Consider the following 15,694-nt stretch of genomic DNA (forward strand, 5'->3'; position numbering starts at 1 on the left):
GAGAAAGTGAGGTCTGCAGATGCTGGAGATCAGAGATGGAAATGTGTTGCTGGAAAAGCGCAGCAGGTCAGGCAGCATCTAGGGAACAGGAGAATCGACGTTTCGGGCATTAGCCCTTGTTCTAATCAGACTCTGGTCTTCCAAGAATTTAGAAACCTCATCCTTAATGATGGATTCTAGAATTTTACCAACAACCGAGGTTAAGCTGATTGGCCTATAATTTTCCATCTTTTGCCTTGATCCTTTCTTGAACAAGGGGGTTACAACGGCCATCTTCCAATCATCCGGGACCTTTCCTGACTCCAGTGACTCTTGAAAGATCTCAACCAATGCCTCTGCTATTTCCTCAGCCACCTCTCTCAGAACTCTAGGGTGTATCCCATCGGGGCCAGGAGATTTATCAATTTTAAGACTTTTTAACTTTTCTAGCACTATCTCTTTCGTAATGGCAACCATACTCAACTCAGCCCCGTGACACCCTTTAATTTTTGGGATATTACTCATGTCTTCCACTGTGAAGACTGACGCAAAGTACTTGTTAAGTTCTCCTGCTAGTTTCTTATCTCCCATCACTAGGCTTCCTGCATCAGTTTGAAGTGGCCCAATGTCTACTTTTGCCTGTCGTTTGTTTCTTATGTACTGAAAGAAACTTTTACTATTATTTCTAATATTACTGGCTAGCCTTCCTTCATATTTGATCCTCTCCTTTCTTATTACACTCTTTGTTATCCTCTGTTTGCTTTTGTATCCTTCCCAATCTTCTGATTTCCCATTGTTCTTAGCCACTTTATAGGATCTCTCTTTTTCTTTAATACATTTCCTGACTTCCTTTGTCAGCCAAGGTTGTCTAATCCCTCCCCGGTTAATCTTTCTTTTCTTGGGAATGAACCTCTGTACAGTGTCCTCAATTATACCTATAAACTCCTGCCATTTTTGCTCTACTGTCTTCCCGGTTAGCCTCTGCTTCCAGTCTATTTTAGTCAGTTCCTCTCTCATGCCCTCATAATTACCTTTATTCAACTGTAACACCATTACATCCGATTTTGCCTTCTCCCTTTCAAACTCCAGACTGAACTCTATCATATTATGGTCGCTACTTCCTAAGGGTTCCCTTACTTTAAGATCTTTTATAGAGTCTGGTTCATTGCAAAGCACTAGGTTCAGAATAGCCTGCTCTCTTGTGGGCTCCATGACAAGCTGTTCCAAAAAGCCATCCTGTAAGCATTCCATGAATTCCCTTTCTTTAGATCCACTAACAACATTATTTACCCAGTCCACCTGCATATTGAAGTCTCCCATGATCAATGTAACCTTGCCTTTCTGACATGCCTTCTCTATTTCCCGGTACATGTTGTGTCCCTGGTCCTGACCACTGTTAGGAGGTCTGTACACAACTCCAATTATGTTTTTTTTTTGCCTTTGTGGTTCCTCAATTCCACCCACACAGACTCCACATCATCCGACGCTATGTCATTCAATACCATAGATTTAATTTTGTTCTTAACTAACAAGGCAACCCCACCCCCTCTGCCCACCTCTCTGTCTTTTCGATAAGTTGAAAAACCATGGAGGTTTAACTGCCAGTCCTGACCACCCTGTATATCTTTGAGTGTGACACATACCCTGTGGAGTCCTGCACTATCTATCTCTCCTAATCCTGTGGGTGGTCACCTACATCCCACTGCCTTGGGAGAGGCGATGCTTCCTCCCGGAACAGATGATCCAGGAAACTCTCATCCTGCCCGATGCTCCACAGTGAGTCCAACTGCCCAGAACTTCAAAGTCAAGAACTTCAACTGAAGCAGCTGGAGACACTTCGTCTACATGTAATCAACCAAAGTATCTTGATGGCTCAAGGATGGAGAATAATGGGTCACAGTTGCTCTACACTGCTTTTGGGACAAACCTCTCTGTTCCCAGCTAGTACTTTCTTTAAATGATGAATTTTAATGAATATGCCTAGACCCGCTCCTCATTGATACATTAAACTGTGCAGTAGAACAGAAGTTAAAGTCTTGCTGAAAAAGAACTTGTTTTGTTGAAACTTTTCATCCTGCACTCATTGGAACAATTAAAATGAATGTAAAGGGTTAGACAACATTTTTGTTGTTTGAGACGAGATTGCTGATTGGTCGAAGCATTGCTTCGGCTGTGACCGAACTTAAATTGCCACGTTTTGTTTTAATTTAAATGAGGCTAGTTGATTTTGATTGGTCAAGGTATCGCCCTGAGAACTGAACCAGACAATGGCTTTCATCCAGTTAATTGAGTTGAAACATGTACAGTATATACCCATGTCCTTTCTGTCGACAATGTGTGTTAATATGTTTGTATGTATTGATATACGTATGATTCACAGGCAGAGCTTGGCAGACTATCCTGATTGGCCATCAGTGTGATTCTCCACACACTCAGAGTTATTCAGAAAATGTTGCCCAATTGCAGAATCACACCTAATGTTTGAGTTTTGGCAAGCTTGGGCCAGTTGGACACTCGTTTATGAACTTACCTCTCTTGCATTGCACACTCTCAATCTCATTTGTTTACCCGCTCACTGCTCTCATACTCTCCTTCTCAGTCTAATATGTTTGTCTACTCATGACTTCTGTACCACTGTTGTTCTGTTCTCTCTCTTTCTCTCACTCGCAATTCACTCAATTATCCAATCACCACTCTTGCATTTGTTCATTTTTCAGTCTCACTTGTTTATCCAATCTTAGAGCTTTATCCAAACGGCCAGATAAGTGACAGTCAAATTTGCCTCATGGGTGGATTTGTTCTTAAAATGAAAAGGTCTTTGCTGATGGGACTTTACAAGAATAAGTCAAGACAAGCTGCTAGTAGTTTTGTAGAATGACTGGCTGATACAGATGTTAGGGTGAACTTTCACACAGCTGGAAAAGTAGTCTTGAAAATCTTTTTATGTTTTTCAGCAGACTTATGGAAGTATGGGTCATCAACATTAAAGCCGCATTTCTGTAGTGTAGTACTTTTCAGAGAGCAGTGTATCTGAAACCAGTCAGAGGCAGTCAGTGCAGAAGCAGATAGCAAACCAGATGAATGATACTCAGTGTAATATCTTTCAGTAAGATGTATTCAGCTAACAATAGATTGTGTTTGACTGAAAGCAGATTCTGCAATGTTCTACTGGTATCATAAAGGAGAATTATCAGGCATCATCATGATTCATGTCAGCAGTTTCTCATGGGATAGTAGATTAGATTAGATTAGATTACTTACAGTGTGGAAACAGGCCCTTCGGCCCAACAAGTCCACACCGACCCGCCAAAGCGTAACCCACCCATACCGCTACATTTATCCCTTTACCTAACACTACGGGCAATTTAGCACGGCCAATTCACCTGACTTGCACATCTTTGGACTGTGGGAGGAAACCGGAGCCCCCGGAGGAAACCCACGCAGACACGGGGAGAACGTGCAAACTCCACACGGTCAGTCGCCTGAGTCAGGAATTGAACCCGGGTCTCTGGCGCTGCGAGGCAGCAGTGCTAGCCACCGTGCCGCCCACAAAGTACTGTGGAGTTTGAGTTAATGCATTGCTATTAAAATCAGAGTAGATTTTAAAATTTGGAATCACACTTATGAGGCTTTTAAGTATATTGGTTTATATCTCAAGCAGAGTAATTTGCAATAAGTTTAAATCAACAGTAGCTTCAAAAATCAACAGTCCTGTTTAGCCAATATTACTTCCATTCTGGTAAATCGTGCTAGATGATCCCAGACAGACAGCGTTATAGCTGAAGAAGGGGGCACAGCAATTGTGAAGGCTGGTTTACAAGCTGAATGAACGTTTGTCATTTTTGTTACAGAAAGAAGGGAGGCGATGGGGTAACATTCTCCCTTTCCCCATAGCACTTGGTTCTTTGTAATAAAGTGCATGTTTGATGGGAGTGTTTTAAGCCTTTTGATCATTACAACGTTTAGCAATAGACACAAGTTTCCAGTTGAGTTAAAATTAGAACAGACAACATTTATTTACGTAACACCCTGACACATACAACCAAAAAAAATCTACCGATCCCACACATGCGGAAATGTTGACAGACTTTATGTTATATTCGTTCTCAGGATGATGCATCACTGTTTAAGGCAGCATTTATTGCCCATCCTACTATATGCCTAAAGACCACTATCATGTATCCTAAACTAAATTCCATTGCATCCCTCTTATCAAAATGTTATCACGTTCCAAAATACTGCAAGGTTTCTGAAGCAAAACATTACCAGATTACCTAACCAAAACGTCAGCATTGTTCCAATTTGGAAAGCTAATCTTTACACTTTTACAAGCAAATATTTATGGAGTTGCACATTACATGCAATCACCTCCTTACCTACACTAATAAATCATCCTGTGTCTATTCTTTGCGGCTGATGTGTATTCTCAGTGTCCACCATCTTCTTACAATAAATGCACAATTAAGAGATTACCATCTTTTGAAATGAAGAGTTTCCCTCAACAGCTAAAGTTTGAAAACAGTAAATCAAAACTCTTCATGTTCTGTCAAAGCGTTGCATTTCAACCCGCTTTTTTTTCTGGTATCCTTAACAATTTATTTGTTTATGCATTTTCTTTTGGAAAACAATCAGGTATTGATCATTTATGTACGTCTATTTTGTTTTGTTTCCAACTATTTGATCGTGTTTCACTTGAAGGGAATGATGGGTTTTTTTAGCGAGCAGGGTTGCTTTTTGTTTAGGGGATATGTTAATTGTTTTGCTTTGGGTTAATGAAGTTTTGTTTGGGTCATATGGTAGTGAAAGTCTTACAGCACAGTGGCTAGCAGCTCTGTCTCTGACCACAAAGACTTTGGGTTCAAATTGCAGAAAAGAGAATGTGTTTATAACTCAGCCAAACAAGTTCAGTATCAATGTATTCAACTTCCAACATGTGCTAATGGCAGGTGTTAAGAAGGTGAAAGAGATTTCTGGGCAGTCATGTGGTGGACAGAAATTGGAGCTTCCACCATCACTATCCATATCTCCAGGTTCCAAATGCAAGTAAAAGTGTATGTTGCCACAGTTACTCAGATTGCTGAATGGACTGATTGGTGTAGATGAATTGGATAGCTAGCATAGATCAAATTGGTGCAAACAACCCACAGAGTTATATGGTAGTGTTCTGTTGGAAGCATAAACAATACTTTGTTTTGGGGATACCGATATATTTTCTTTCAAGGATATGCTAGTGTTTTGATTCATGGTAACTGTAGTATTGCGCTAGTGTTTTGATTCATGGTAACTGTAGTATAGTGTTTTGGTTTCAGAGTGGTGGTTTCATTAGAAGACATGGTTGTATTTTGTTACAAGATTATCTTTGTTTTCATTATGGGATTATAGTAATGTTTCTATGTGGGGGTACAGCATGGTTTCCCTTAAATTGTATGCTAGTATTTTGTTCTTGTAGTACAGTCACATTTTGTTAGCAGATTTCATAGAACGTAGTTTCATGGATGCGAGTGTTTTGACTGTGGCATTTGACCTTGTATTTTTCATATAGTTGGTAGTATTTTGCTTGGGCAATTCTGTAATGCATTGTTCAGAGAATTTTAAAATTTATTTTGTTGAGACAACACCCCAGTGGTGTTTTTCATAAAATCCCTACACTGTAGAAGCAGGCTGTTTGACACGTCAAATCCACACTGACCTTCCAAAGAGCATCCCATTCCTGGGACTCTGCATTTGTCATGGCTAACCCACCTAGTCTGCACATCCCTAGAAACTATAGGCAGTTTAGCATGGCCAATCCACCTAACCTGCACATCCTAGGACTGTGGGGAAAAAACTGGAGCAAACCACACAGACACAGGAAGAATGTGCAAACTGCACACAAACAGTTGCCTGAGGAATTGAACCTGGGGCCGTGGTACCGTGAGGCAGTAGTACTTACTGCTGAGCCACTGTGCTTTTGGTTGGGGGTTGTGATAGTATTTTAGTTCGAGGGCATAGCATGCTTTGTTTATGGTTATAATTGTTTAATTTCAAAATATACTTTATTCATAAAAATATCTATATGTTCACAAATGCAGTTTGGTTCTGTACAGTAACATATCAAGGAAACAAACGAACATTGGAGTTTGACTTTATCCCTTATTGTAAGTTTTATTTTGGGGATTACAGAGTGTTTTATTTTATTTTATCAATAATACTCACTAGGTTACACGAGAAGGTACAGTACTGTTTTGATAATAGTTATGGTTGTGTGTTGCTTAAAGGATACATCTTTACCATGTAGATAAATAGAGTCCTAGATATGTACAGCAGTACACTTACACAGCAGTTTTTATATGTGCTGCTGGTTAGACGATCCAGAGATCATTTGATTAAAGAGCTTGGTAGTATATTGATTAGAGGATATGTAGTTTTTGATAGGCATTTATGCTACTTTGGTTAGGAGATTCGTTAATATTTTGTTTAGGGTTGAGTACTGATTTGCGGAAGTGCTATGGTTGATTTTTCTTTGGGGAAGTTTGACAAAAATGTCATTAAAGGATACAATGGTGATACAATTGCTTGGGGAGAATTGTAATTTTTTGATTAGGGTCTATGGTAGTGTTTTGATTGAAGGGTGCATTGGTGTTTTATTTAGATAGTACAGAGTGCTTTGGTTAGGAGAGGAAAAAGTCTATTGCTTTGACAGTCATTTGCTTAAGTGTTTCAGTAGTGTTTTGGATTGACGAGTACGTGGGTATTTGTATTGTGGGTACAGCACTATTTATTTCAGAGATATAGTAGCTTGTTTAGATGGTACAGTAAGTACTATTTAATGAATTTGGTCATGTTTCATTTCCAGGTTACAGCAGTGCTTTGGGGAGGGGATATAGTCATATTTTATTTAAGGCTACGGTGGAGTTTTACTTGGGGCAAGTGACAGTATTTTGGTTAGAAATGTGGTAATGCAATGTTTGGGGATTGTGCAATGTTTCCTCTCAGCCAAGTGACTGTGCAGCAACCTGAAAACTCCAACTTAACTCCAGGACATAATTCACCCCCTTTAACTTACTATGTGTTTGTGGCTGTGTATAAATATTTAAAGGGTTGAAATATATTAGTCAATAAGCTGGGCACAACAACAAATATTCAGAAGGAACAGTGGGATTAGTAATGCTTTGGTCAAAGAGTACTGTAGTATTTTCTTTGGGTGTAGGTTGGCACCTGGTTTCGGGGTTACAGTAGAATTTCAGTTTCAAGTGTTCAGGTGGATTTTGTTTCGTGGGTATCGGTTTTGATTAGAAAATACCTTGTTAAGGGTTGCAGTTTTGCTTTGGAAATATGGTAGTGTTTTATTTCGATGTAGATTTCCATGTTGCTCAGGGCTGATACTGTCACTTTGAGCTGATGATTCTTGACTAAAAGAGAAGACCCAGTGTTTAATTCTCAGCAAGGTAAGTTATGAAAGCAGTGACCTGACAGCGAAAGGATAGCCATGAATAAATTTGCTGAATGGTCATTAAAAAAAAAATCTAACTTGTTCTTTTATGACCTTTAAGGAACAGAGGCTGCATTGCCAACCAGTCTTGACTACAGATAATGTATGGTTGGGTGAATGAAACAACGTACATATGGAAGTGAACAGTGTACATTTCTATTAGTGACCTAAATTAAGAAAAAAACAATCTCTCTCTTACCCCCAGCTCTCCCCCACTCTATTCTCTGTGTGCGGCTGTGCTCACACTGAGATCAGGCTGTTTTTTTTATCACAGTTTGACACTCAGGATGTCAGAAAGAACAAGCAGAAGCTTGTCTAAAACCACAGAACTTGCATCACGGGAAATGTAGCAATACTGTGGTTTTCATCACATGCTGCACAAACCATGTGCACTCCGATTAGCCAGAAGCAAATACTGTTCTGTGTAATTTAGACCACTAAATATTCTTTCCTGTTTAACCAATACAGTCAGTGTGTAATGTGGCAAAGCACAGACTTCAAAAAGAAAACAGTGGATCTTACATGTTGGGCAGAACTTTTTCTATTTACTTCACAATACACTTGTGTGTCACTAATGATTAATTTGCTTTCAATCCAACGAAAAAGACTTGAAAGGAATTTCAAAGGGATTTATTGAGAGATAAGCAAAACACTGGAAAAGTTCAACAAGCCAGGCGACATCTGTGGAGAGAACAGACAAGGGCAGACCCTGTATTGGGTGAGTTTAAAAGGAGAGCAGGGTCCAACTTGAAGCAGAGAAGTGGCCATTTGGTGATGTTGTGTAAATGTTTTACAGGATGCAAAGTAGTGCAAAATATCAAATATAGCGGAAGGAAAGCAGATTCTGAATCAAATGGGTGCTGCCAACAAAATTCATATAAGTACCAAAACCAAAACATCCCACCCAGGCCTAAAATGGTGGTTAGGACATTAATATGCGAAAGCATGAAGCCCACTTTTTCCCTTCTGTATTAGCTTGTCAAGATGGCTCAGGTAAATCAAGTCTGTGTGTAGCCTAACAGGAGGTCCCCAAAGGGACTGGTGCAGGCCACCACTAGCAAGTTATGGTGTTATACTGTGTAGCTGGGAAGGGCAATCCTGGTCACAACCTCGATATTTACCACTCGTCCCTCCTGAAAGCTTACTCACTCTCTCCTGGGACATACTTGACAATAGACTTTTGATCTGAAGTTCCAGTGGTCTTCACCAGCAAGCTGCCTAGGAGAGGCCCAACAGGCATCATGGTACATGTGGCTCAATGTAAATAAGGTCCAATATATGATGGTGGTGGAAATATCAGTTCTCGAGATGAAACAGCCCAACCTCTCATTCTCTCTACTCAAATTCTACTGATTTGCTGAAAATTCCTTGCACTTCCCGTTTCCTTTAAGCCCCATTCCAATAGTTTCATCTTGAAGGGCTGAATTTTCCAAATTCTTTCATACACAGAGTTGTTTCTCAGTTGAGATTCATGATGACCAATCTGCCATGGCTCAAGCAATATTTTTGATGCAATCTCCCACTCTTCAATTTATTAACTATGCTACCAGCCTTCTACAGCAACTATCTTGTGGAATCATGCAGGAGGTAGCATTGCTGGCCGCTGCTGGGAATTTGGAATGCTCATGCCATCGACACTGTAACATTTCAGATACTGCTAGCCAGGATCTGCCATAAACCCAGTGGATCCTGCACCAAGGAAATGGCTGAGAAACTCAAGTTAGCTGCTTGGTTCACCAAGAGGTATCGGGGGTGGGCTGGCAAATGGACTTGTGGAGAGGGGGGCAGTGCTATATTGTGCTGACAAGGTCACATCACTGGACTCAGCCAGCCTGCATCAAATGGCAACCCAGGTCATTGCAGGGTCCTGGGTGAAATGCAGTGCCCAGCCAGGTAGAGAGAAGGTCAATGATCTGTGCTCTGCAAGGGTGTGCCACCACCTACCCTCCTCCACCTCATACTCATAGGGACACCATTGCCTCTAACTCTGCCACTGCACACGCCTCTCACTAAGGCTCGTAGAGTGCAATTCTCAGTAAAATAAAATGCTTCAAATGTCTTAAGTCCCAAAATAACTAACCATTCCTGTCCTCTGTGCTTTCTACTCACTCACTGGGACACCTCGCCACCTCTCCTGCAGCACGTCTGACAGCTCTCATATCCACTAAAATCACACTTTGTCTGTCCCCACGGCTGTATTACATCAACAACATTTTCATGTGTCAAGACTAGAGTGGTGCGGGAAAAGCACAGCAGGTCAGGCAGGACCAGGAGAATTGACGTTTCGGCAAAAGCCGTTCATCAGGAATGACCATGCTGATCTGCGCTTTTCCAGCACCACTCTAATCTTGACTCTGATCTCCGGCATCTGCAGTCCTCACTTTTGCCTAACATTTTCATGTGTCCTACACAATTATGTCCTACACAGTAAAAGCAAAACAGATCCAACCCGAGCAATTACGTCATTCCAGTGGCGATATTGAGTACAGTAAGGGAAGGTTTCATCAACAGTACTAGCAGGCAGCACTTGCTTAGCAATAACCTGCTCCCCGATGCTTTGATTAAGATTCTCATTCCTGAAGAAGGGCTAATGCCCGAAACGTCGATTCTCCTGTTCCCTGGATGCTGCCTGACCTGCTGCGCTTTTCCAGCAACACATTTTCAGCTCTGATCTCCAGCATCTGCAGACCTCACTTTCTCCTTTAAGATTCTCATGGCCATTCAACTCCTGACCTAATTTTGGGCTTGGTTAAAATAACATGAACAAATTAATTGAATGACAAAGGTGACATGAAAGTGACTGTTCTTGACAATAAGGCAGCATTTGACCAAGTGTGACGATAAGTCCCAAGCAAAGCTGGAGTCAAGTGGAGATCAAGGGAAAACTCTCCACTGGTTGGAGTCATAACTGGCAAGTAGCAAGATGGCCTTGTTTATTGGACATCAAACATCTCTGAAGGAGTTCCTCAGAGGTGTCCTCGATCCAACCATTTTCAGTTGCTTCAACAATGACTTCCTTCTTTCATTAGGTCAGAAGTGGAAATGTTCACAAATGATTTCCCCCTCCTATCTCCCCAAAGTCTACAAGGCACAAGTCAGGAGTGTGATAGAATATTCCACACTTGGCCTGATGGGTGCAGCTCCAGAAACACTCAAGAAGCTAGACACCATCCAGGACAAAGCAGCCCACTTGATTGGCACCACATTCACAAGCATCCACCCCCTCTGCACCAATACTCAGTTGCAGTAGTGTGTATTATTTACAAGATGCATTGCAGAAATTCACCAAGCTCCTTAAACAGCATCTTCCAAACCCTCAGCCACTTCCAGCTAGAGTGACAAGGGCAGCAGATACATGGCAACTCCACCCCCTGCACATTCCCCTTCAAGCCACCCACCATCTTGATTTGGAAATATATTCCCATTCCTTCACTGTCACTGGGTCATAATCCTGGAATTCCATCTCTAAGGGCATTGTGGGTCAGCACATAGACTGCAGTGGTTCAAGAAGACAGCTCACTACCACCTTCTCAAGGACAACTAGAGATGGTCAATAAACATTGGCCCAGCCAGCAATGCCCATGAATTGATTTTTTAAAAACGCAGCCTGTGTAGATGCATGAGGTAGATGTGTGTCCCTGCATGTAAAGCAAGCTGTTAGAGGGACACAACTCCTAGGTCTCCAAGCATTCATAATGAAGTCCTGAAGGGCTGATGTGGTGTGAGAGTCGTACAAAGTGCAGGCATGATGTGATAAGACTGGTGGCCTATTGATGCCAACTTGAATGGGTGGAGGAGGACAGTGCCCATGGAGCATGCAGAGCTGCTGCGATAAAGGTAGGGTTGAAAAAGACCCGCAGAAGCAAGTGATGAACTACTGTGAGCAGGTAACTGCTCAGACTTCCATATAAAGGCAAAATACTGCAGATGCTGGGAATCCCTGAAACAAACACAGAGAATGCTGGAGGAACTCACCAGGCTTGGCAGCATCTGTGGAGAGAGAAACAGAGTTAACATTCTGAAGAAGAGTCATACCAGACTCAAAACGTTAACTCAGTTTCACTCAGATCTTAGGTCAGGAACTGCCGCCATGTAGAAGCTGTGCTACCCCGAGGTATGTTGGGTCACTAGTGATATGCAAATGCATGGAAATAAGGCAGGCGTTAGCAAGATTCTGAACACTTTGCTTAAACATTAAAGAGAAGATTGGAAAAAATGCTTTCAACCTTGAGATCCTGACGTTTTTTATTTTTGCTGTGTTTGTCTATGCTGTTCACTGCTGTCCACAAGGCACAGAAAAATCCACCCAAAGTAGCTCCTCCCTTCTGCATAATGTTAGGGGAATTTATTTTGTAAAGTTTGCCATTAATTTCCCCATGATAACATTTCAAAATGTCATTTGAAGTGCTTTACTGATTTTCAATCCTATCTGTAAAAAGAATGATTACTTCTGTAGAAATGAAGCAGCTGACATTTAGTTAAAAACCACAGTTCCGCTCAACTTTGAAACTTTTAGCTCCTTCCATTCAGCTTTGTCAACACAAGACTGACTTAGCTTCATGGGATTGCTACTGTTTGACTTGTGTTTTATTTAAACTCTTATGCTGAAAACAAAAGTAAAACTCACCCAAAATACTAGGATGCTGCTTTTTTTTAAACTGTGAGGAAACTTGAAGAGAAAAGCCTAGTTCCCCTTGAGTTTTACGCAATAATGTGGAAAAAAACAACAGAGCCAAACATTCCGCAGTGTAGCTGTGCTAAGTCAATACTTTTTAGAAGCAGAAGTACCAGCAACCAAGTGAGACACTTCTTCAAAATAACACCATCATTCCTCATACAATCGTACTGCCCCATCTGTCTTGTCCAGTGACACCTACAAACACACAGTGCTCTTCCCTGCTTCTGACAATACATTGCTCCAAGGTCTGCTATGTTCCAAGTTGGAACAATATTCTACTGGAGTGGGTAGCACAAATCAAGTATGCATTAACAATGCACGGTAATATTCCTGAAATAAGGAATTCCGGCTGTCGGAGTTTAGAGTCAGCAGAGGACAGTGCTCTGGGTACAGGCCTGAGTCAGGTTAAAGATTAATATCTTCGACAAATATTATTAATATCTTCTTGAGGCTTCATATGTAAATAATTGTGAAAATTGGTTCATTTGAATGACTAGGAAATACTTGGATTTGTTACTTGAAAAGAAAGTTACTCGAAGGACATTTCACACATTTTAAAAATTAACTGACTGGAAACAACAGTTAAATTAAATGAACAGCCAAAATCCTTTAGGGAATGGTACTGCTTGAACATGTTTACAGAGAAATCACATGTCTGGGTTTCTGGCTGTCAGGAGTTTGGGTTCTTTTGTTATTCAGAGAGAAGCCCACACAACTCATTCTTTCTCATCCTGTGGAGAAACCTTACTGAGATTGCAGTGTGAGAGCTGGAACAGTAGATGCAGCAATTTTCCCGAGAGGTTTCTGGAAGATTTCTTCCAGACATCTCTTGAGTGAACTGATACTGAAAAGGTCCTAGTGACAACTACATGGTTTGTGTGACCTGTCTGCACCTTCCAGGACATGAAGCTGATAACCATCTAGAATATTTCACATCTATTCCTTTTGTTCAGGAATGTACAACTATTTGGCTGAATATTTTTTGATTGTTAATGTCCACAGATAAGGTTTCTGTTCCTAGACCAGTAGGTGTGCTGTGTTATTTAGAATGCCAAATACTTATATTTTCACATTTCGTTTGGTGTGTTAAACAGCTTTCCATCTTATCACTAATGAGGTTCTGCTCCTTAATTCGATGTCTTACTCCACATACTGGCTTTGCAGAATCTCTTTCCTAGTTCTAATTATGTGTCTACATGGACCACAACTACTGGATCCTTCCCCACTGTTATGGACCAAGCAGACCCCATCCAAAATACTTTAAGAAGGTAGTCTAGACCCAAACTTTTCTCTCATTTTAAAGGTAAATGTAAGGTGCTAGGTTCCAGATGCAATTTGATTGGTCAAGCTACTTGACATTAAGCAAAACACAGTTTGTTCAAACACTAGTCAGAGGAATCTTGATTATCCAAATGACATGGGCAGGAAGTATTTTTGTTTGGTTCATCGAATGCTGGATAACACTGTTTAGCCAAGCATCAAGACCTTGCGATCTTGCTTGGAAATTCAGATAATCGATGTTTGGATAATCGAGGTTCCTCTATAGTTAAAATATAACAAAGAAAAGTAGAATTCAGGATAACAACTCTATTGGAAAACGTAATGGAATAATAGAGCAACTATTACTACTTAACTGTTCCAATATAGTAACATCCCATAAGCACACCCCATGGCAAAAAGCAAAATCAGAAAACAGATTTCCTTACATGCAGTTCTCCAATCCAGGAGGAAGGAGTATTAAAAAAGACAATTCTGAGAGAAAACTCAGAAAGCGAGAGAGACAGAATGTAGCAGCTGGGAGAGATTCACTGCCGTCCAGGCCCTGATGAGACCCCAGCCACAATTGCTGAAAGCTAACTACAAATCCTGGATGTGTGACAGCTTGAGCACACCTACTCAGGCTGCTTCTATTGTTCAGACTTTTTTAAAAAGGCCTCACAAGTTGTTTATCATCTCATAGACTACATGTCACCCATCCCCCAGTCTCTGTCTAAAAGAAACCAGGACAAAACACAACTCTTAAAGTTACGGTATTGTCACACCACTTACTGTAAGTCCCTCTCCAGCTGAAAGCAGACACTGCAGTTCACTCCTTCCCGCTCTGCTTCTTTGTAATGGTGACCGTATACCACTCTTCCCACTACTGTGAAAGCAGAATTAATATCCACAAAGGTTTGCCAGGCAACTTAAGAACGGAGACCTCCATTTTGGTTTCCAAAGATGGGTTTTCCAGCAGTTAATGGTTGTAAACGCGATCTCTTACCTCTTTAAAAACATTGCTCATCTTGTTTTTCAAAGTGATTTGAGTTATTACAGACAGAAAGTCAAATCATAGCACACACTAAATTGTTTACTTAGAGTCATAGAGAGATACAGCATAGAAACAGACCCTTCAGTCCAACTTGTTCATGCCAACCAAATATTCTAAATTAATTTAGTCCCATTTGCCAGCATTTGGCCCATATCTCTCTAAACCTTTCCTATTCATATACCCATTCAGATGCCTTTTAAATGTTGTAATTGGACCAGCATTCACACTTCCTCTGGCAGCTCATTCCATACACACACTACCCTTTGTGTGAAAAAGTTGCCCCCTATGTCTCTTTTAAATTTTTCCCCTCTCACCCTAAACATATGCCCTCTAGTTCTGGACTCCCCCAGGGAAAAGTCCATGTCTATATACTGTCCATGCTCCTCATGATTTTATAAACCTCTATAAAGTTACCCCTCAGCCTCCAACGCTCCAGGGAAAACAGCCCCAGCCTATTCATGTAGCTCAAATTCTCCAACCCTGGCAACACCCTTGTAAATCATTTCCAAACCCTTTCAAGTTTTACAACATCCTTCCTATAGGAGGGAGAGCAGAATTGCACGCAATATTCCAAAAGTAACCTAACCAATGTCTTGTACAAAGTTAAAAATCACACAACACCAGGTTATAGTCCAACAGGTTTAATTGGAAGCACACTAGCTTTCGGAGCTCCTTTATCAGGAGCGTTGCTCCGAAAGCTAGTGTGCTTCCAATTAAACCTGTTGGACTATAACCTGGTGTTGTGTGATTTTTAACTTTTTACACCCCAGTCCAACACCGAATAATGTCTTGTACATCTGCAACATGACCTCAAATCCCTATACTCAATGCTCTGACCAATAAAGGAAAGCATACCAAATGCCTTCTTCAATAGACAATAGGTGCAGGAGTAGGCCATTCTGCCCTACGAGCCTGCACCACCATTCAATATGTTCATGGCGGATCACCCTTAATCAATATCCTGTTCCTGCCTTATCTCCATAACCCTTGATTCCATCATCCTTGAGAGCTCTATCCAACTCTTTCTTAAATGAATCCAGAGACTGGGCCTCCACTGCCTTCTGGGGCGCATTCCACAACACAGCCACCACTCTCTGGGTGAAGAAGTTTCTCCTTATCTCTGTCCTAAATGGTCTACCCCGTATTTTTAAGCTGTGTCCTCTGGTTCGGCACTCACCCATCAGTGGAAACATGTTTCCTGCCTCCAGAGTGTCCAATCTTTTAATAATCTTATATATCTCAATCAGATCCCCTC

The sequence above is a fragment of the Chiloscyllium plagiosum genome, chromosome 2 (assembly GCF_004010195.1).
Source record: "Chiloscyllium plagiosum isolate BGI_BamShark_2017 chromosome 2, ASM401019v2, whole genome shotgun sequence".
Taxonomy (NCBI): Eukaryota; Metazoa; Chordata; class Chondrichthyes; order Orectolobiformes; family Hemiscylliidae; genus Chiloscyllium; species Chiloscyllium plagiosum.